Raw genomic sequence first — 22,424 nt, 5'->3', positions numbered from 1 at the left:
ACCTGGGATGAGGGCAGTGCTAGATTCCAATGTTTGCTCCACATTGGGCAATTGGGCAATGGTGGCCCTTCCCTGTCACAAGGCATGTCCTGCTTGCTGGGCTCTCAGCTGTTCTCCATCTCTCCTATTTCCTTCAAAAACATTGTGAAACTGATTTCTTTTTCTAGTGTTGAATGAAAAAATAATACTAAGCCTCCAGTTTGCATGAAACAAAAATGTTTTCTGGCCCTCCCTGTTATTTACTGTATTAGTCAGCACTACTGAGAAACCTTTCCCTAATACAGTGTCCAGTCAGATATACCTTTTATTAAAGTAGTGACAGCTGGTTTCACACTCACAGGAGCACTGGAATTTAATTTTGTAGATATTCTTTTAAGGTTTGAGGACTAGGACTTTGATCTTTCTGCACAGTTGTAGAAAGATGGCTGCATTTTAGAGGAACAACTCTCCATCCTGGTTTTAGGAGGTAGCACCTTGGTCTCTGTGTGAAAACTGTGTGCTGGAAAGATCTGAAAAGATCTGAGTGATTGGAAATCATAGCTGCCTCCTTGATACTAGGGAAAGCGTCATTCCCAGGGATCCAATTGTGAGGGCATTGCATACCAAAGGGATCATGTGCAGCTAGATATGCGTCCAATGTCTCACCAAAAGACTCCTACGCTTGTTAAAGCATATTTGCTGCAAGTATAAGGCAATGTAAGATCCTTCTTGATGAAGCAGAGACAGTTCTTTGCATTAACCCATGCTGCAGCAATTGCTATAGGCATTTAGATAAACCGTTACAGTCTTGCAGTATCTTTGAGCAACGATTTATTTTTTTCTTTTTAGGGGATATTATCAGGTAAATTAAGAAACTCATTGTGTAAATGCAGCTTTAAAATAACACTCTGCTTTGCCATGCCATTATGTATATCTGCTGTCAACAGTTTATTTTTTTTAATGTCAGTTTCTTAAAAGGTTGGAAGTTTTCTAAATCTTGATACTTTAATGGAGACTGTAGATGAAATATAATCCTCATCTATTCATAACCAGTCAAAAATAAACAATTTTTTCAAGCCATTAGAGCATACAGAGGAAAAGTTCATGAACCAATCATTTGGGGCTTTTGGCAGACCATACGGAACTTTTCTAACAGCTATTTATAAGGTCCTAATGTGTTTATTTTCACAATAAATCTGACTTATTGCTGAATGTGTTGGTTTCATAGTAAAATAAACACTGAAGATTACAAACATAACCTTTTGTAAAGTCTTCTGAAAGCCCAAGGCTTAATTTAATAAATGTGATGTTCTCTATATTGCCTGGGAAATGCATGCCAACTCTGAGAAAAAAGAAAAAAAGAACAACAGCCTGAACCTTTGCTTTAAATTACAAAATCAATTGTCACCAAGTTTACATTATAGCTGAGCCATTTGGCCTGTAAAAAATATTAATAATTGATAGATTGATAGATATAAGAACTAAGAAGGGAAAAATGAGGGAAGAGATGTACCTCAGTGCTGATCTTGAGGGGCTATGTGGAAGAAATACTGTCTATAAATACACAAACTTAATTTAGAGATTGTCTAAATTTGCTTAGCTTAATTCTGTAATTTACTAACAAAGTTACATGTAGCTAAGCAGTTTTAAAGTGATCTGAAAGCATTTATGTTATGGCTTTTACTGGTTTAATTAGAAGAATTTAAATCATTATGCTGTAGATCAGAGTATTTGTACAACTTCTCCAATATTTTGCCCCTTGCCAGTGCCAGAGATGAGCATCCTACTCCACTAAAGTTAGTGACTCTATTACCCATGTTGTTGATTCAGGATTTCAGCTCAGATGTATAATAAGATTATCAAATCTTCAGAAAAGGCAATTAAAGAATAACCAATCCATAAAAGAAACTTTGTCTTTTTATAATGTGTCCTCAGAAATCCTGTCTGATGTGTATGTGAACGTTCTCATTAGGGAAATAACTCCTAATTCTTTTAGTGAATCCTACTAAGCTCTTGACCTCAATGATATGTTTCGGTAATGAGACTGTAGGTTAATTACATATTGTGTTATAGTACTTCCTTCTGTCAGCTTTAAATATATTGCTTTTGAACTTCATTAGATACTCCCTTGTTCTTGTCATATTGAAATGTATTACTACCAACTATCAAATAGACTTTTGTGTTGGATTCATTATTTTATTTGTCCATTGCTAAACAGACTTAATCTTTTCTTCTTCGTGGTAAAGTCCCTTCAAACTTCAACCAAATGCTTTAGGTTCCACATAATGAAAAAGTTGCTTTATGTAAGTTTTATTGCACTTCTAGTATGTCCAATTGCATGGGTGGGAAATGAACTTGGCTACGATTTGGTGTAATGCTGAGCATCCAGTGTCAGATAGACTGCTTTATATAACATAGCATTGTTTCAATATATCATTTATTTTCAAAAGAACTTGAATCATGGCCATAGAATGTGCTTTATGTGCACACTTTGTTCTCAGATAGAAGCCTGCAGGATCTCAAACAATTAAAAAGAAGTTGTCATTCCAGTTGCTGAAACTCTAGTGCTTTGGGGATAGTTTGGGAACGGCTCCAAGGGACATGCCTGGGAGGGTGGACCTGGATAGCAGATTGTTTTTAAGAAAACATCCTTCTTCTGAGTGATTTTATGTAAAAGAAGAAAGGGACCATTGAAATCCATTAAAAATGCTTTGTATTTTTGGAAATGGTTTTTAAAGTTTAGAAAAAATGGACCAGCTGGACTAAAGATCTTAATACACTATACAGTAGTTATCTGTTTTCTGGGTGACACTGCAGACATTTATAAATGCCAGAAATGTTGGTCTATGCCAGGTTGTTTTTAGGTTTTTTGGTGGGGTTTTTTTTGGTTTGGTGGGGTTTTTTTGTGGGTGTTTTTTTTTTTTTGTTTGTTTGTTTTTCAGAAATGGGGCAGGCTTTTTCTGCTACTGGAAAAGCTGCAAATTTCTGATACTTCTTTCAATAATTACTGTCTTGTAGAGCTTTTATGAATATTTTGTCTTTCTAGTGAATCATTTAAGCCATATTTGATTAGTTCAAAAGAAAAAAGGTTATAACAATAAACATGGTCATCACATTCCCCATTTTTCTGAAAGTAGTTAAGACTTTACTGGCAAGAGTTCATGCTGTGGTAGGCTATAAATCTTGTGCAGATCCTTAAGTACTGATGTCATAAATACATTAGCTAAGTCAAAATGAACAGATTGGTTGGGAAGGAGCTTTTTACTAGAATCAGTATCACGAAGAGTCTATGCCCAGGCAAATGCTCACAGTTTATTGAATGAGCTTAAAATGAAGACTCCCGCAGCATCAGAGCAATCTGGGCCATTTTCATTTGTTTAAATCATGTTTTATTTAAGTTTTGTTTCAACTGCTACTTTGTATTTCTGTTGCATTTGAAATAGTTGTAAGACAAGAATTTCTTTGACTTAATTTTGGTCTCTCAGAGGCCAGTGACAAAACTCCTGTGAATTTTATTCTGATCTCTTTAGGGCAGGGAACATAACATCTGTGGCTGATCGTGCAAATGATTGTATATGGGTTAGCTTATGTCCAGTCATTCCATATATATGCAGAACGGGAAGAAATGTGTTTGCACAGCACAAAAGAGCTCCAGCCCTGACTGGGGCCTTCTGGAGCCTTCTGTAAGATAAATATAAAATATTTTCTTATTTTCGTTGTTGTTCCTGGAAACAAGTCATTGAGCCAAAAATATACAAAAGTACAAGAATACTTCTAGTTCAAATCTTATTGATGCAACTGCTGAAATTATTCTGGATATCAGCCTCTGTATTTTATTTAATATGTAAATGGCCAGATTTATCAGCTTAGTGGAATGTAACAGTGCTTAGTCATGTCTAGCCCTGTGATTTTAGATGGTTAACTTGTGCAAGACTAGTACTACCCCAGCCTGTAACAACTTACTCCAAATGTTGACAAAAGTTTCTAGATGAATTGCAGTATTATACCTCCTGAAAAACTCCCACATTGAAGATACAATCAAATTACAAAAGTGGGAAATAAATCACAGATAGAAATACGTTATTTCTAATATCTTGCCACAAGACAATTTAAATCCTCTACTGAAATGCATGCACAGTTCAGTTGACACTCTCCCAGAATCTACTGGTGTATGGAAATCACTTTTTTGAATTACCTAATTCTGTTGCTCTCTGCACTTGTAGGTAGTATGTCAGGGAATGAATTTAAATTTATACCGCCTATATAACATGGTTTTGGATCAGTCACCCATACGTTACATAGATTCAAAGTTAGAATCACTATCTATATTTAGTTCTACTCTGTATGAGAGGAACCTTCATTTAAAACAAAACAAAAAAGAAGAACCTCACCTAACTGTCAACATTTTCAAGACTCACAATTTTTTAATAGCAGCAGTCACCAACCTAGCACTTAAAAGCAACAAAATGAATAGTTAATTACACTATAAATCTTACATTTCATACATAATAAACAAGTGTGTTGTCATTGTCAATTATGGAGAAATACATACATGGTTGCAAATAAAACTGCTAAATTTGTCTGATGATAATGGGTTTATGCTGGGTTTTAACTTGTAGATTTTGACTTTGTAATCTGCAAAATATTTTTGAAGCCTGCACAAAAACATTTCCATTATCACTTTCACTTGTTGACTGTATGTGTTTTGATAAATCATTTACATTTTAATTTGTTGAAAACAATATAATATATTGTAAGTTATCAGAAATAGTGCAGCATATTGTCAATATAATGTTAAAATAATATGGAGCTTGCATTTGAGGTTATTATGTTATTAGCACACATTTATAAATACACTTTTTTTAATTTTCAGACAATGTGGGGGATATTTTGGTTTGAGGCTTCTAGTTAAAGAGATAAGCTTCTCATTTTGTAGTTCTGTATGTTCAATAATAGATATGTGCATATGCTTTTTTTGAACTATGCTGACAATCTCAGAATCAAGATATTCTTAACATACTTTTCTTGAGCTGAAAAACTTATTTTCAAAGTTAAACAGACTTAACTGCTTTTTACTATTTTGGTTATTGTGTGAGTTTCTTTTAAATTTAGAATGGTTGAAATAATGTGTAGTGTTTATTTTATTTCGTATACTACTTGGCAGGAATGTAGTAGTCTGCTTTCATGAAGTCAAAATCAGCCTCTTAGCTTTGCTCCGTCATGCATGTACATGCTCAAAAAAGAGACAAGGGAGTGAAGAAATCCAGGCCTATATGTTTGCCTGCATATAACTCTATTCAAATCAAGAGGCTGCTGAACAAATTGTACAACAACATTGTTCTCTTTTTAGGACGGTTCTCCCATTAATGAGTCTACTTCCAAACAGTGGCAACATTTTTTTCTTTTTTTAATTGTGTTTTTAATTCGTTTCTTTAGGTAAAAGCATAATTACTTAAGCATGTTATTTGATTTGCACACAATTCTTTGTAATTGGCATTTTAAAAGGAAATTATCTTTATTTTCTTGATGTGAAAAATATTATATATTGATGGATGAGCATGTAATCTGTGTGAAAAATGTTTTGTTAAATCATTAACACTAGGTTGTTTGTCTGTTGAGTCAATGACCTTTTGATGGCAACAGAGATTTCACTGTGATAGTTTTTAATATTCTTCTTTTCCCATTAGGACAGGGAACAACAGTTTTAAAGCAGCCTCTGTTTCACTTTGATATGAATAGATAAATTGTCAAAGCTGCCAACAAGAATGCTTCCGTATTACGGGATATGTTGTAAGCAACACTGCATACAGTGTTCTTGCTGGTAAACACAAACTGTGCGCATTTAGTGGTGCAGCTCAGTTCTCATCCTTCAGCTGAATTTAATGAGCTGAACACTGTGATGAGATTTTGGAGAACTGGGTTTGTGTGCGCTGAGTGGGAGACAGATATGGGATGACATTTTTTCTGAGTTGCCCTTTCCCACCACTTATCGGCGGAGGAGAAGGGATGAGAGTGGAATATGTGCACAGTGTATATTGTTCCACAGGAAAACACTGTTCTCCAGAGTTAACCCTTTTTAAAATGCTCTATATGGGAAAGGAAATGCAAAATTGTATTTAGTGTTATGCTCCATGTCTTTTTGAAATTAAAAAGAATGATTGGTTTTCAAAGTATTGCCTGCAGTGTTTCTTAGGGGTATTGCACTGTGCCATTACTTCTTAGAGATTTGAGTTGCAAACCCAAATGCGTACCTTAGCTCTCTGCGTTGGCAGGGAGCGTGTGTCACATTAATTATGCTCTCTGCTCTGGTTTGCTACTACTGTCTTGTTTGGTTTTTGCTTGCTGGATTGAAGAGAAAGTTGATTGTAGTCTTGGCCTATTTCAAAGCCATCTGAAAACAGCTAAAAACAAACTAAACCCCAGCCAACTGAGTAGTAAATAATACACACAGCCCTTAAACAGAAAATTTAGCAGCTTGCTAGCTGAGGAAGTCACTAAGGCTCCCATCAGCAACAAGATACTGTAGACTTAGTAGTTCTCAGCACTGTCATGCACAGCACAGATATTTAGCTGTGAAAATGTAATTCTCTTCTATTCTTTGGAGGCCTAAGCTCTTTACACAGTGAACGGGGAGAATTAGGTGTGTAAGAAGAGGATCCAAACCAGCCATCATGCTGAGGGACTAAACAGGCACTGAGTGGCTTACAGAAATGCTGAAGCCTGACATGATTTTTTCCTCTGCAGCCCTAAGTTAGAAGCCTTCGTGGGACTGAGATTTGCAACCTAATACTTCTGAAGCTGTTCCTCTTTATAGGCATAACTGACTCCGTATTTTCTTTTGAAACCTGGTCATAAAAGAAAGAAATTGTGCTTTTGTTCTTTCTATACTAGCCTACTGGCTGGAATATCTGCTTGGGAAGAGAAGGACTCAGGTTCAGCCTCTTCAGCCTGAGCACATCACACATTTGCTGCCTCTGTGGGAAAGGCCTTAATCGGGATGTAGGTCTTGCTGAAGTGGAGCTCTGCCAATATGCAGTCAAGCATTTAAGATTTATGGGGCCAGAAAGAAAAAAACAGAAGCGGTCAAATGCCAAGGGTATTTCATCAACAAGGAGAAAATGGGGTTTGCTATAAACATTCATTTGATCAGATACAGAAATACTGTTTTAGGGAACAGAGACCCCTGTCTGTTTCTTCAGCTCCTGTGTGTTTTAAATGTAGGTATACAACCCGTCTGGGAGAGGACGGTACTGAAACAGTGTCTTTCATTTGCCCAGCTCTAATCGCTAGGTTGTCATAGAAAAGATGGATGGCAACACTTCCTCAACCCTTCGCTGTTCTCTGGGATTCTGGGCTGTGCTTTGTTGCTGTGGCTTTGCTGAGTGCCTCCCCTTAGCCTGCCTGGCCCCTCAGAGAGCCGTGGTGTGGGCAGGTTTTGTCTGCAAATCCCAAAAGAGTTTTTGTGCGTGACCAGCTCCAAGGTGTTCGGCATGCCCAGCACCGTTTCTGCGCTTCGGGAACTTGAAAAGTGAAGACTAAGGTACCTGCAGGCATTCGGACATGTAGGAGGTGAAGAGAGGGTTGTGAATTCCACTCTGGGACTTAGTACCTACATTCCACTTAAGTTTCACTTTAGTCGGCTTAAGTGCTTTTTTTGGACCTGGGCCAACACTTCCCCTCATGCTTTGGGTGGCCAGTATATATTACTGTGGTTCTGCTAGGCATTAAGTAATTTCTGAGTTTGATATGCTCTGAGTATTTAAAAATGTTGAAAATTATTTCTGCCATTCAGGTCAACTGATTTGAAGAATTGATTGTCCAGTCCTGCTTTTTATTTCAGAAATGTTTGTACTCCTGTTTGTGAATACTTTACGTGATTCAACTAGCTGTGTCCCAGCATTCTTTACTGATACTGCTTGTATAAATACAACAGATTTTTTATGTCTCTATTGGCTAAATGAAAATAACCTACAAAAGGAAGAATCTCCAAAGAACAACATATGCATTATTTATTCAGCTCTCTGACAATTGTTGCTGATCTGTTGAGCTGTGTTATTTTCAGAGTTTTCAGGAAAAGGTTGAATTCAAAATTTGATATTGACCTTAGAAAAGTCAAAGAGTCACCTGCTCCCCAATAAACCAGTTTCACATTAGACCATCTGTTAGGGAGATTCGCAGTCATCTTTTAATGAAAAGGTCAGATTCTGCTAGTTCACAAATAGTTATCGTGAACTTTAATTCACAATTACCTGGAATTGAAATCAGCAAGAAGCACAGAGTTGTTAGTAGGGTTTCAGCTGAGAAGGTTTGAGATCACTTGAAAAAAGTGGCAACTTAGAAAGGAAATGCTAGTTTGAAACAGCATTCTTTCCCCATTAATAAATGTCTTCTAAAGGAAGAAATATTTTAGTGGTTTTTGAATGAGAGAGAGAGACAGAAGGGTCCAGGGTCAGGTTTTGTTTTCTTGACAAGTGAAGTAGCCATTGAGGAGAGATGCTTTTGCAGAAGACCAGTTGAGAGGTTTATGTACTGCGATGCAAACTGCATAATAAAAGGTAAATATTTTTTTCAAATAAAATAATATAATTTCAACAAACAAAAGAATATATATTCAACATAAAATACTAAATGTTACAGTGCTTTCCAAATTTTCCATAGATGGATGTTATTCTGTTGGTCATATTATCTGAGATTTTAAAAGAATAAGAAAAGTGTAGTCCTATTGATGTATGGTAATATAAAGCTTAGTTTATGAAGGACTAGTAAAGCCTCATCTGTGAAAGTTTCCTTCATGAAGAGATGCAGGAAACATTTGGAATACAAGGTCTAATTTGACTTGATCGGTACTTAAATAATTATTAAAATTGGATGTAGTATGTAATTGGAATACTTGGAAGAGTTCTCCATGCTATCATATTTTACTGGTGCAATGGTCATTATCTTTGTGCTCCTTATATCTCTCATATAATCAAGATATTTTTGCCTTTATATAGTCATTTATATTACATTAATTATCCTAGTATCTAAGCAGTTCATAACAGGACTATAGAAAAGACTAAGACTATTAGATTTGTTTAGTAAGAATGATGTTTGCAAGTGATGGTCATAATCTGCAATTCAATGGTTTGTTTCACTGGATAAAAATATTAAGAACCTTTTTTTATTTTTGGCTAAAAAGCATTTAGATCACAGTCTAGTACTGTGATGTGTTTTATGAGTAGGTACTGGATTCATCACTTTTTAAAAGGGCAAAACATACTGTATGTATCTTTTCAGGTGTAAAAGATAAAAATGTTTCAAAGTGGGAGGAATGAATATAAGACATCTATTTTTATTAAATATAATCCCAGGAAAATATTTTAATGGGAAAAAAATCTTCAAAATTATTACAGTTTTGTTGTTGCACGAATACATAATGTGCAGAACGTGACAAAAAACCCCAGGATTTTCTGCTTGAAATTCAGTGGATGGCAATGTAAGCGAAGAGAAATAAATATAGGGAAAATCACTAGTGGTTAAAAGTGAGTGAATTGTTTAGAAACAGAATGAAAGTTGTATTAGACAACCGTAGGCAGGAATGAAAGGTCATAATTTGCAGATCACTTTTGCTGTCAAGTCAGAATGAAAAGTATCTTTCCTGTGTTTTCAGTCAGTGCAAAGCACCTGTACAATTAAATACAATACCAGTTCCTCAGGGTCAACTTTAACTGTATTCCTGACCTAGAATAGTCTAATAGTCTACTGATTTAGATACATTTATTAGATGTAAGAGTTATTATTATAAAGAATTATTTTTATACACCTTTTAAAATGCAGGTGTGTAAAAACACTTTGCAGTATTTCTTATGAGTTTTGTCTGGACACAGGCTGTTAAGTCATCATTTTGTTGCAGAATAAATTGTTACTTGTATAGCTAAACAAACTGGTTGAGTAGACACTAAGATTATTTTTGCTATAGCACAGTCATTAATAGATTTATCAGGGCATTGCACATTAGAAAAATTATATAAGTTGTTCTATATAAAAAGTCAGTATTAGTAGTCATAAATGACAGGAATATAAAATAAATTAACTTGTAAACTTAGTTTATAGAGCTGTTTAAATCATGGACAATATTTTTTTTACTTTTTAAATTTATGTAACGTGAAGTTTAGCTGCATTTCAGGAAGTCACTGAATTGAATTTATGAGCGCCTAGGCTCCTGTTTCCCATTGGGACCACAAATAGTTCAGTTAGTCTGATGTGCAGTCAGCCAAGGTCAACCCACCACAATGATATACTCATCTGACGTTTTATATAATGATGTCATTAAGATAACACATGATTTGTGTCAGATGCTGTCATCCTTCAAGAAGATGTATCAAGTGCAGATTTATAAATACATGTGTTAAAATAACCACCATAAAGCACCTTTGCTGCCACCAAAGTTTCTTCCTTAATACTTTTAGCTCTAGCAGCACTGGAAGGTATTAACAGTTTTTATGGTAGGGAAATAGTTGTATTAGGATTTATCATATATGGGCATGATTCTGAGCTTTAAAGTGAGATATCCATTGCTGATTAATCCCTTTTCTGTACGCTTTTATTCTCAATATAGCATGTGCGCTTTACTGAGAAATACAGTCCTTAATTCACTTCCACAACTAACTGAAAATAAAATAACCTGTTAGGAAACCAGCATGGCACAACTGGTGTGCTGGTTTTGGCTGGGATAGTTAATTTTCTTCATAGTAACAAGTATGGGGCTATGTTTTGGATTTGTGCTGGAAACAGTGTTGATAATTCAGGGATGTTTCAGTTACTGCTGAGCAGTGCTTACACAGAGCCAAGGCCTTTTCTGCTCCTCACCCCACCCCACCAGCAAGCAGGCTGGGGGTGCACAAGAAGTAGGGAAGGGACGCAGCTGGGACAGCTGACCCCAACTGACCCAAGGGATATTCCAGACCATACGACGTCATGCTCAGCACATAAAGCTGGGTGAAGAAGGAGGAATGGTTGGGACGTTCGGAGTGATGGTGTTTGTCTTCCTAAGTAACGGTTACGCATGATGGAGCCCTGCTTTCCTGGAGATGGCTGAACACCTGCCTGCCCATGGGAAGTGGTGAATGAATTCCTTGTTTTGCTTTCCTTGTGTGCGTGGCTTTTGCTTTACCTATTAAACTGTCTTTATCTCAACCCATGAGTTTTCTCACTTTTACTCTTGCGATTCTCTTCCCCATCCCGATGTGGGGGGGGAGTGAGCGAGCGGCTGCATGGGGCTGAGCTGCCAGCTTGGGGTTAAACCATGACAGCATAGAAATTGGGTTGTGGCTCCCCAAAACACCTGGGGGCTTTTCTGCCCCCTTCATGCCTGAATGAGGTTTTGACGAATAAACTGAATTATTTGTGGGAGAGAATAGCTGGGTCCCTAGCCTTACGTAGGAAGACTGTGGAAACAAAGCACCATTTCTGAGGGGCTGAGGGAGAGGCAATGTGAAGAAGGTAGAATAAGAGGTGCCATGAAGGAAGGTATGAAAAAACAAGCTGGGAAAAGAAGTTTTGTTACTCTATGTGGTGAGAAGGACAGAAAAGGAAGTGATATCTAACTGAACAAAACATACTAACAGCATTCAGCAGTAATTATCTCCAACAATAACATACTGCTGCTTTCCCTGCATCCTTTTTTTATGTTTCCTTTCCTGTTTCCTCCATTTTTTGGTATACTTGCAGGGCTTGAAGACTTGTGGGTGTTCCTGTGGCCCCAGCTACTATTGTGTGTTGTTACGGCTGTGTTCATTTTCCTTGGGTTTTTTTTTAATAATCTTTGTATATTTTAGGGCTGAATAACTGAGACATTTATGTAAACAAAAGAAATTTTATTTCAAAAAATCTGTAATTTTTTCTGAAACACTAGGAAAAAAACAACAAAGTATGGAAATCATTGAAAAAGAACATTTCAAGTGGGACCAACAGGCACAAGTTGTAAAGTATGTGCCAGCTTCTTATTATTTACAATAGAATAGGTTTTGGCTTGAAATTAATCAGTTTGGCACTTCCGAGGTAGAAGAAATACAATTTGTTAGTTTGTTTAAAATAACTTTTTCTTGAAAAGTCTCCCAATATATGTGTTGTATAGCATATAAAGTATATGGCAATGAGCTTAAAGAATATGTAGAAATTGTACGTTCATATAGATCCTCTGGTCTCCTTACTTTTCAGCCTTCTAGTCTGCTCTATCATTCATGCATATTTCATATCAAATTTTAGCAAAAAGTATTTTAAAATTTCTGGCAAGTACCTGCAGGATAGTGCAAATGTAAAAACTGTGCAGTGAAAATACTCAAGGCAATTCTTTGGAGTAGTTGAAGAGGATACTCATTAACCCTGATTTCTGCAGAAGACAATTCTGCATGCCCTCTTATTGGCACACATGGTTGTTTTTTAAAGTACTTAAATTTGTCTAAGTTATTACCAAAGCCCCAGTTTATATAAAACAGAGGATTCCGGGGAAGTATTCCCAGACCAGCCTTTCACCCACATTTAATTCCTCTGAGCTAAACTGCTTATAGACAATTCTACCCTGTTATCCTTAAACCACTTCTTATTGACAGTTTAAATTGACAGGATTTCTATGTAATTAATGTTCCCTCTAACACTGGCTGAATTAAATGTTCAAATGGTCTCTATTTTTAATTTGTTTCCCCGCCTTTTCTGGAAAAGGCTTCTTGCTCTAAGTGATGCTGGAATGTATCTGGGCATTGCCACATTCCCAGGTAAATAGGAAGAATGGCTTTGAGTATATTCGTTCCTGGAGATGGGTGAAGGTTATTGCAGTGTGTCTTGTCCATCTCCCATCAGAAGCTAAATAATGACTGCAGGTCCCTCGGGATTCAGTATATAATCAATGACTATGTTCTTTGTGATATTGTTAATTAAGATTCTTACTTTTTTAATGAGATTGCATAGAAATAGTAAGCAGGTAGAAAAATGGAGTCCCTCCTTGACTTTGTATAATTGAATCACCTTATTTTTAGAAGCGTTCTACTTCTGTCTCATGAAAACACTACAATAAAATAAACATTATAGCAAAGATGATTCATATTTTATGGATTTACACTGAGTAGTAAACGATCTTATTTTTGGCTCAAAACTACTCTAAGCTAATCTGTGGGCCATCTGCAGGTACTTATCTTTCCTTTACCGCTCAGGGTGGAATTTTTTCTTCTTTTCTTTGGATGTTTTAAGCCATGGAAGAAAATATTTCTCTGAAGTTCAGACTAAAATTCAATAAAGAATTGCCTATATTCTTCCAAGTCAATATTGGTTCAGTAACAAAAAAAGAATCAAACATTTCCTTTAAAAAAACCCAAACACCCCAAACTCCATGATACAATGGTTTGTATATCTTATGGTTCTCATCGCTAACTAAACATGTTTTCATTAACCTGATACCTCTGATAATTTGGTGTAAAAATGCAAATCTCTCTACTTTACTATGGAAGATTACTTCAGATGCATTTCTGAAAACACCGGATAAATTTCTAATATTTCCTTTTCAAAATTGTCATTATGCTGTTAAACTGTGACTCCAGAGTTTGAAATTTAACCTAAGAATGTTGAATACGCATTTCTGAAAATTTGTAACAGGGAAATAAGTGCAATCTTAGAACATGGGATAACAATTCCTACACTGGAGTTTTGTCGTGGTTTAACCCCAGCCAGCAACTAAACACCATGCAGCCGCTCACTCACTCCCCCCCACCCAGTGGGATGGGGGAGAAAATCGGGAAAAGAAGCAAAACCCGTGGGTTGAGATAAGAACGGTTTAATAGAACAGAAAAGAAGAAACTAATAATGATAATGATAACACTCATAAAATGACAACAGTAATAATGAAAGGATTGGAATGTACAAATGATGCGCAGTGCAATTGCTCACCACCCGCCAACCGACACCCAGCCAGTCCCCGAGCGGCGATTCCCAGCCCCCACTTCCCCGTTCCTATACTAGATGGGACGTCACATGGTATGGAATACCCCGTTGGCCAGTTTGGGTCAGCTGCCCTGGCTGTGTCCCATCCCAACTTCTTGTGCCCCTCCAGCTTTCTCGCTGGCTGGGCATGAGAAGCTGAAAAATCCTTGGCTATAGACTAAACACTACTGAGCAACAACTGAAAACATCAGTGTTACCCACATTCTTCGCATACTGAACTCAAAACATAGCACCTTACCAGCTACTAGGAAGACAGTTAACTCTGTCCCAGCTGAAACCAGGACAAGTTTAAACCTTTCTCAGCAGAAAGTACTTTTTATTTGCTTTCTAAGTGTCTGGTTTACACTTTGTTTGGTCTGTGCACTTCATTTAAAAATAAAAGTTCAGGATACTTTATTCCCTACTTTTTCAGTTTCATCGCAAACAGTTTTCTCACAGGTTGGAATTCTGCTCAGAACTGATTTTTTTCTTTCTTTTTTTTTTTTTCCTTCTTTTCCTCCCAATGGTTAGCCCTTTTTCAAAAGGAGTAGAGCACGTGTCAAGAAACCTAACCCATGCTGAACTGCCTTCTAGGCATGAACACACAGAGAAGTCCCAGTGGGTGTAGAAATTAAGGAAGCCTCTGGCTTTTTCCAGCCACCAAAGGTTTCTGTGTTCATCACGTCTCTACATAGTTACAGATAGACACGAGCTCTGCTATCGTAACCAATGTTATGCCAGATCTATCGCTGTACATCAGGGCATGATTGCTGGCACTTATGGATGTATTTTCTGCTGGCACCACAGACCTGACTTGCAAATCTGTGGAGACTGAAATCCACTTTATGTGCTTCCCTCGGCATTTATTGCTTCTGACCTTTCAGTCTGGTTTTAGCCCCACGGAACTGATCCACGGGACTCCTTCTGCTGGGCAACATGGCCACCCTGTCTCGACTCCCCAGGTCACGACTGCCCAGCATGTGCTTTCGTACCTACACAGCCAATAACTTTCAGACCTAACGTGACCCTACCATATATCTCTGGTTTTGTGGCATTTTCCAGGAAAAGAAAACATGTATAGGAACAGTTGTGTATGTTTGGAATTTGAATATTTTGCTGAATTTTTTTTTCTTGAAAACAGGCCAAAGAAAACGAATCTGGAAGGCATAGATAATTTTTCTTTATTAGAAAATGCATTTCATTTTGAGCTATCAATAACAAAATGCTAAAGTAAAGGTAAGTACCAAACATCTTTGCATCCTCATCCCAGATTCTGATTTGTTGATGCTATATTTAGAATGAACCTAGAGTTTGTACTGGATAAATTAATCTTTTAAAATGTTATTTTCTAATATAGACATGTAGAAAAATGTATCAACAAAAAATTTGCAATGAAAGTCTATCCTGCTTTACCAAGCTTTTTACTCACTTTTCCTTATTTGACATACTGCTCCTTCAGTTAAAATACTCTGAGCCTTATATTCCTGATCTATGATTATTACCACTAAAATGAAATACATTGTAACATTCTGTGGGATACTTGAGCAAGCAAAGGGCCATAAAGCCTGTATCTGTTTTGTTTCAGCTGCCATTATTGGCACTTTGTTTAACATTTTTAGGCATGTTCCTAAATAATGAATAACTGCCAAATTACCACAGCACATTTGATGTGAATGAGTTGTCGTCCTTAAATTAAAAAAACTAAAATGTGATGACCTTTCTATTGTTCTATATGTCATTATTGCCATCAAGTGACTGGTTTGAAACTTCCAATCATTCATTGCTACCTTGAATGGGCATCAGTTATTTTTTTGTCCAGTCCTTAGGGTCTATTGTTTTAGGTAATCCAACCAGTAATGGCTTGGATTAAAAAGAAAATTAAAGGAAAATGCATAATCAACATGCACCAACATGCTAAACAAACAAAAGACCTGTAGCCTCTGTGTCTGCAAAGGCAGACAATTATTGGACAATTATTGTCCATGTTTACGTGCATGTTGATGTTTATTATTTTGTAGGAATAATCTATAAAAAGATTTATCCTTATGTCTTGAAACTTAACTGCAACGCAACCATAACTTTTCTGATTCTGGAAAGTAGATTAAATATCCACTCTCATCATAAAAAAAACCCCAAAACAAGAGCTCTGGAGTTTCATGGGAGCACTTTAGTTATTGATGATGATCCGAGGTAATGGTTATTGCTTAACCTGCCTGTTTCTCGGTCTACAGTGTGTGACCAACAATGCATTCGCCAACAACAGAGATGAAAATAAGTTTTGATAATATCCAGGCCACCAAAGTATAATAATGAGTCACTGGGTCCTAACAGGTACTGTACAGATGGGTGTGTTTGAAATGTCTTCAAACACATGTTACCAATGTCACCTTAATTCTTTGTTCCTGTATCCAGGACTGCTAACCCTGACAGTTGCTATCATGACTGCAGGATAGGTGCTAAATGTTGTCTTTCATCCTTGGCTATGCCTCTTTCCTACCACCATGATCATAATGATTTTTTAAAAGTTAATCTTCTTCAAGGGTCCTGAGCCTGCATTCATTGTTTGGGCTAAGGTACCATTTAGTTTAGGTGGAATATTTTGCATGAGAAAGGAGTGGAAGATGTGACCTTTCTTTTTTTTTTTTTTTCTTCTGTTGTTGTTGTTTCATAGTAATATACAAAATGTGGAAAGTCAGTCATATTTCACTGGTATTTGGCATCTGCTCAACAACTGATTGCTCTTCTCAGAGCTTTTTTGGAAAGTTTGCAGCACCATAATGACAGCTTTCTAAACACAGATGTTCTCTTGGTACAACCTATAATTTTTTATGAAAGATATATCGATGTCAGGAATTTGAACGGAGTACTAGAATTAGTTGAACATTCTTGTTATGAATATGTATTCAAAATATCTACAGTACGTATATTGTAAGTTGTGGGAAGAATCTGCAGTGTCTGAAGGCATAGAAGTTGGTACAAAATGCCCCAAATGTCAGAATGTAGTTTGAGATAAATTGATTCTTTTGTTAATGGAGTGTGTATATTTTAGCGATTTTTCCCACTATGTTTTATACTGCGTAAGTGCATAGTGTGAACTTGAAGCATCAAGAATCTCAAGAACACATTTAGATAATCAGGGATTTGGCCACAGATGATGTCTAATAGCTGAGAGGCCTGGAGTAGCTATTAAATGTTCTTGTAAAGTCCCATTAGTAGCCTCTTCCCCTTGTTTCATTTACCTCTCAGCTAAGCCATCAGGAAGTGAACATTTCAAACACAGATTTCCCCTCCTTAAGAAGTCAGCTGTTTTTGTTGAGGTAACTCCTCTTAAATGTCTTTAGTAAGTAAAAGTCAGCTCAAAGATTAACGTGTAAGATGATAAACTCCTAGCAGCTTGTGATAATTAGTAAAAGAATCCTCAAGTGTTTTTACCTGTGGGACTATTATTTGTGTACACAAACAGATTATCTACATACATGTAGGAAGACAGTGCTTAATGGTTATTGTATGGAATTTATGTAAGTGAAAAGGAAACTCTCCTCTGTTAATTTACTGTAACCATTTGATATTGGTTTTTAATGATAACACAGTCCATTCTATATTGTTCTTTTACCCATTCAGGTCTAGTTAAGATCAGAGTACCATGCAGCAAGTATATCTACCAACTGTAATAAAATTAGGAGAAACATCTTTCAATAAATATTGTAGTATTTTATTTTTGTGCAGCTGTGCAGCCTTGATATAAGTGCTGCAGTTGTTATGACTACAGCTAACTTCATGTAGCTTCCATCTATCTGTACTTGTACAAGGCACTCGGTTTTGATTTATTTTCCGGTCACGCCACTAGATATATACACCCACACCACTAATGACACGTCATTCAGATTCAGAATAGATACTTTAAAGTTAGAATGCTGCATCAGAAATGATGCAAAACCATAACTGTTAGTTAGAAAATGCTTTCTGTTTGGACTTTAACTGGGTCATGCTGTGGTCATTCAATATTATGATACTGGGGTTCTTTCCCTTTTCTCTTACTTTTGGTTGATGATAAAAATCACTTGCATGGTATGTGTGCATGTGTGTGGCCCAGGCTGGGCTGCTGTTTGGCATGCCTTGGATCGTGACCTTTTGCCAAACCTCAGCAGTAGCTCTTGGGGAAAAAATGTAAACATACAACCAAATTTACTCTGGTTTCCTTATTTAGCTCAGTGAAAGTTGATACTGATTGCTATAAGGCTTCAATATTACAAACTCTTTGCTAAACTAGAAAATGGGAGAGCTAATTTAATATTTTAATAAAAATAATTTTGTAAAAAATACAAGTGGGAGGCAAGCAAATAGATTCTCCTAATGTAGAAGTAAGAATTGTAAGTGATTAACAGTTGTGATAATTTTATTTATTTATTTTAATCACATTTTAGTCTTCAAAGATGACAAGGAAGAAAACACCTTTTTTGTTAGGTCAGAAGTGTATGGAAACATTATGGAATAATACTAATTACTAAGAAAGTGCCAGGATTGTGGGTAGTATAATCATCTACAATTTTCTGAGAATATCCTTACTAAAATGACCTACCTAATTTAAGTGTAATTTCCAAAATAAGGAGACCAGATGTCTTATTTGGGACAGAGCAAGTGATGGACACTTTTCCTTGAAATGGTCTGCCTTTTACTAACATTAAACTGTCTTTTTTCTTCCTGTAGATGATAGTTTAGGATTATGCTGGTTTTTCCTATGTGGTTACAAGCTATGGGGAAACAGAGCAGAGTTTCCATAAACTAGAACATAGAAGATTTCAGTAAATAGAAGACCTTTTGTCTACTTGGTTATTTTGACTTGCATTAAAACTCACCTGCCAACAGTTTGCCACTCATACTCTTTTATATATGTTGTGAGCTTTTACCACTGTTGGCTATAAGACATGATCGCTTCACCTAATTACAACTTGCAGAGCATTTAGATGAGTTGTCAGTTAACACAGAATGTGTGTAATTGGTATAAAGATTAATGATTAAAACTGTCAGTTTCCCCTGCCTAAAACGTGGATATTTGCTCTGAACTATGTCTCTAAGTGGTTTTCAAATGTGTCCCGTATAAAGCCTCAGATAAATCAGCATAGATCCAAAGGATTTATAGTATCGGGTTGGGGGTTTTGTTTTGGGGTTTTTGTTTGTCTTTTAAGTTTAAGAACACAGAAGTTCACATCACTTCTGCAAGTTAAAGAACTTCCTTCAACCTGAGTAGTTACATATCGAACATACTGTACAAGCAAAAAGATCTACATTTCATTCATGAAGATATTGCCGGTAGTGCTGTCTAGAGAAAGCTAAGCCCTGATGTTTGATGTGAACAGAACCAGAATAGACCAAACTGTTCAGTTTTGAATATTTGAAGGTTAAAAAAAAATGAGGCTTTGGCTCACCCACACAGCAAAAATCCTAAAACATCAAAGGAAAATACACTCAAGTAGATTAACTTTTACCAAACATATTGACTTGTCTTTGCAAATTGATGGGACTCTGGAGAAGAGACTGCAGAAGTTTTGTATGAACAGTTTTGTTTATGAGAAGGTGTGGAAAATTCAGAGTTAAAGGAATTGTCACAAGTTCTTGAGCAGATGAAGGCAGAAGAAAGATGAATCTAGCAGCTGCTGCTGCTACCAGGGAACTAAGATGAAAATGCTTGACCACAAAATGTAAAAAAACCCCAAAGCTTCTTCCAATTCTTAGAGAGTGTTTTCATGATAACAAACATCACACCCTGTATTTCATTTGTGATTAAATCAGCTACTGTCACTTTCAGCCAAATCCAGTAGAAGGGAAGGGGACAAAGCAAGGAAGAAAACTGCTTTGCCTGGATTAGGGAACAGGGAGAAGGGCCCAATACCCACAGGAGGATGGCTGTAGCCATAATTCCTCTCTGTTGTCCATGAGGTGGTTGTGTGCTTTGCCAGATAAGAATCAGTGCAAATACCAACCTTGACCTCTGTGTTTCTGCCATTCTTTTTCTTATGTGATTTCCAGGAGAAAGGAAAGAGCATAGACCTATGCCTAAAATTAGCCATAGACTGTGCAGCTTTCTTATGAACACTCAAATCACCACCAAGGTCCTTGCCCAAGCTCTTCCCCTTTCTGGTGCCTTTACCTGTCTCCTGAACACTTTCCTTTTTTTTCTCCCCTCCTGGGTGCCACCTTTTCTCCCTTTGTCTCTGGCTCATTTTGCTGTTTTCTTGAGACTGTGGGGAATTTCATGGGCTCTGACTCACTCCCTTTCCCAAGCGGTACAGGCATACTTATCTCTGTACTGCACAGTAGTAGGGAAAAGGAAGCACTTCTGGGTTTTATGCTTTTTACTAGCCTAGCAACGAATGAGGGACTGCCATTGTGGGTTGGGCAAATAGGAACGACCTGTGCCATGTAATGCGTATGCTTAAAGTAACTATATATGCATACAGTCATGCATCACAGTTTAAAAGTTACATCAGTACTGGACAGCTGAAAGAGTTGGTGCTTTTTTAATATGTTCTTGTAATATCCACTGTATTTGTGTTGGACTGAGATTAGCACATTTTATCAAGTTTATTTGCATAATGAACAGCTAATGGTTTATTAGTGAAAAAAGCAACTGAAAAAAAAAGAACTTTGAAATATCTAAAACAAGCTAAGATAAAAACAGTAAGAAACTAAACCACTGATTTTCAGACACGCATGGCTAAAAAAATTTCTAATATATTTCATAGCTTTATGAATGCTTGTAACTTCAGTTAAGTTACTTAATCACAGGTGCTCCTAGTAAGTAAACCTGTATGCTTTGCAATACTTAAATTTTAAAAAGACTCAAAGCATAGCCTATTGTTTGATTTCAATTTTCCTGCCTTTCTCCTGGTTCTTTGCTTTTTTTGGTAATGTCACGAGATCACGTGAAACACATAGTCATGATGAAAGCACTATGTAGAGCAAGCTGGAACAAAGAAGAAATGGTGATCTAAAACTACTGGACAGATGACGTTGCCATGTATCATACCTGTGTGTCATACCTTGCTGATGATTATGCAGCATAAACTTTGAGCTGAGTAGACTTTAACAAATGCTAAGTGATTATCTTGAATCTTGTTTACAGTTAAGATTTTACAACTTAAGCAACTGAATATCTATATTTTCTAAACTGAGCTGATATTCCAGCATTTTTTTTTTTTCCATCAAAATTGCAGTCTTGGTCTGCAGTGCACTTGATAGTTCTGCATTTCTTATATGTAAGACAAAACATCTTCTACATAAGTAATCAGAATGTCTTATCACCTTTTAAGGACTCTTAGTGTTGCATGTTGCAAGCTGAAAGCTGAACTTTACTGTTAAGAGTCTGACTGACATCTTTGTTAGGGACAGATCACTCATCAACATCATCACTAAAATGAAATGGGTGTGACATACAGATTTTTGGAACTGTATTCAAAAGGTTTGCAAAAATGACTACTAAAATACAGAAATATTTATTTATGGTTTTGACTTTGAAATTAAAATATATCCTACTGTGAGCTAAACATTTGGGATGAAGTCTTGCCCTATTGAGGGCAATCACAGCTAGTGGAACTAGGATTTCACCTAGTGTGCATTTTATTTGCAGGAAAATAAAAAGTCATAAATAAGATGACTCATGTGGCTCTTGATACATCCATACTTTGGCAGAGTCAAGCAGTGTATGTGCTGTAATATCCTGGAAGTGGTCAGTCTGAGAAACAACGCTGATATTACCGTGCACCGGTCATTCCCTATGAATTGCAGATTGTCAGAAGATGAACACTGACTCTACAAGAATTTACAGCATTTATCTCCTAGGCCTGCTTATCTAATTGCATTGAAGGCATTTCCTCAGGGTTCACATCACAAGAGTCTTGAGACAATTCAGTAGTAAATCTCTGTGGGGACTGAGCTGAGAGCAGTGTCATGGCCCCAAGCGCTGTGCCAAGAGCAGATGAGATTACTAATGCCAGTGAAATATTCTTTATCTGCGCAACAACCAATCCTCTGGATTGTCACCAAGTGCAAACTGAAGCACCTATCTGCCAAATATGAGAAATTGCTTGTATTTCAGGACAGAAACCTGACCTATCTATTTATGTCTCACGTACCAGCTGCTTTGCCTACATTAGGTGGAAATGAGAAATTTATTAAGTGTAAAGTGCACAGCACAATGAATAAGCAAACTAAAAGGCTCTTGCTTTGCTGACTGATTATTTTATTCACTCATTGATTAAAACATTTTTCCTGGGGCAAGAATGGCTGGTAAGCTTGTTATGAAAAATATAAATAGGAGAAGAATTAAAACAAGCAGATATTTTTTTTAACATCTAATCTTAACCACCTTACTTGGAAAAATATGTTTTTCTAAACTGCAAATGATGTAATGTTTTTGATGTTACTATTTAAATGAAATTCATTCTTGGTTTTAGTTAAGACAAATAAAGGTTAGAATTGCATTGTATTTCACACTC

The 22,424-nt window shown here is 36.6% G+C and overlaps 1 protein-coding gene across 2 annotated transcripts in view; it reads left to right on the top strand.

Moving 5' to 3' along the window:
• Nucleotides 1–22,424, top strand: part of LOC128147067 (adhesion G protein-coupled receptor A3-like) — a 315,407-nt gene that overhangs the window by 104,505 nt on the left and 188,478 nt on the right. The window lies entirely within an intron of this gene.

Source organism: Harpia harpyja, chromosome 10 (assembly GCF_026419915.1).
Source record: "Harpia harpyja isolate bHarHar1 chromosome 10, bHarHar1 primary haplotype, whole genome shotgun sequence".
NCBI lineage: Eukaryota > Metazoa > Chordata > Aves > Accipitriformes > Accipitridae > Harpia > Harpia harpyja.
Note: the sequence above shows the minus strand (reverse complement) of the source record. Positions and strands in the feature narration are given on the sequence as shown.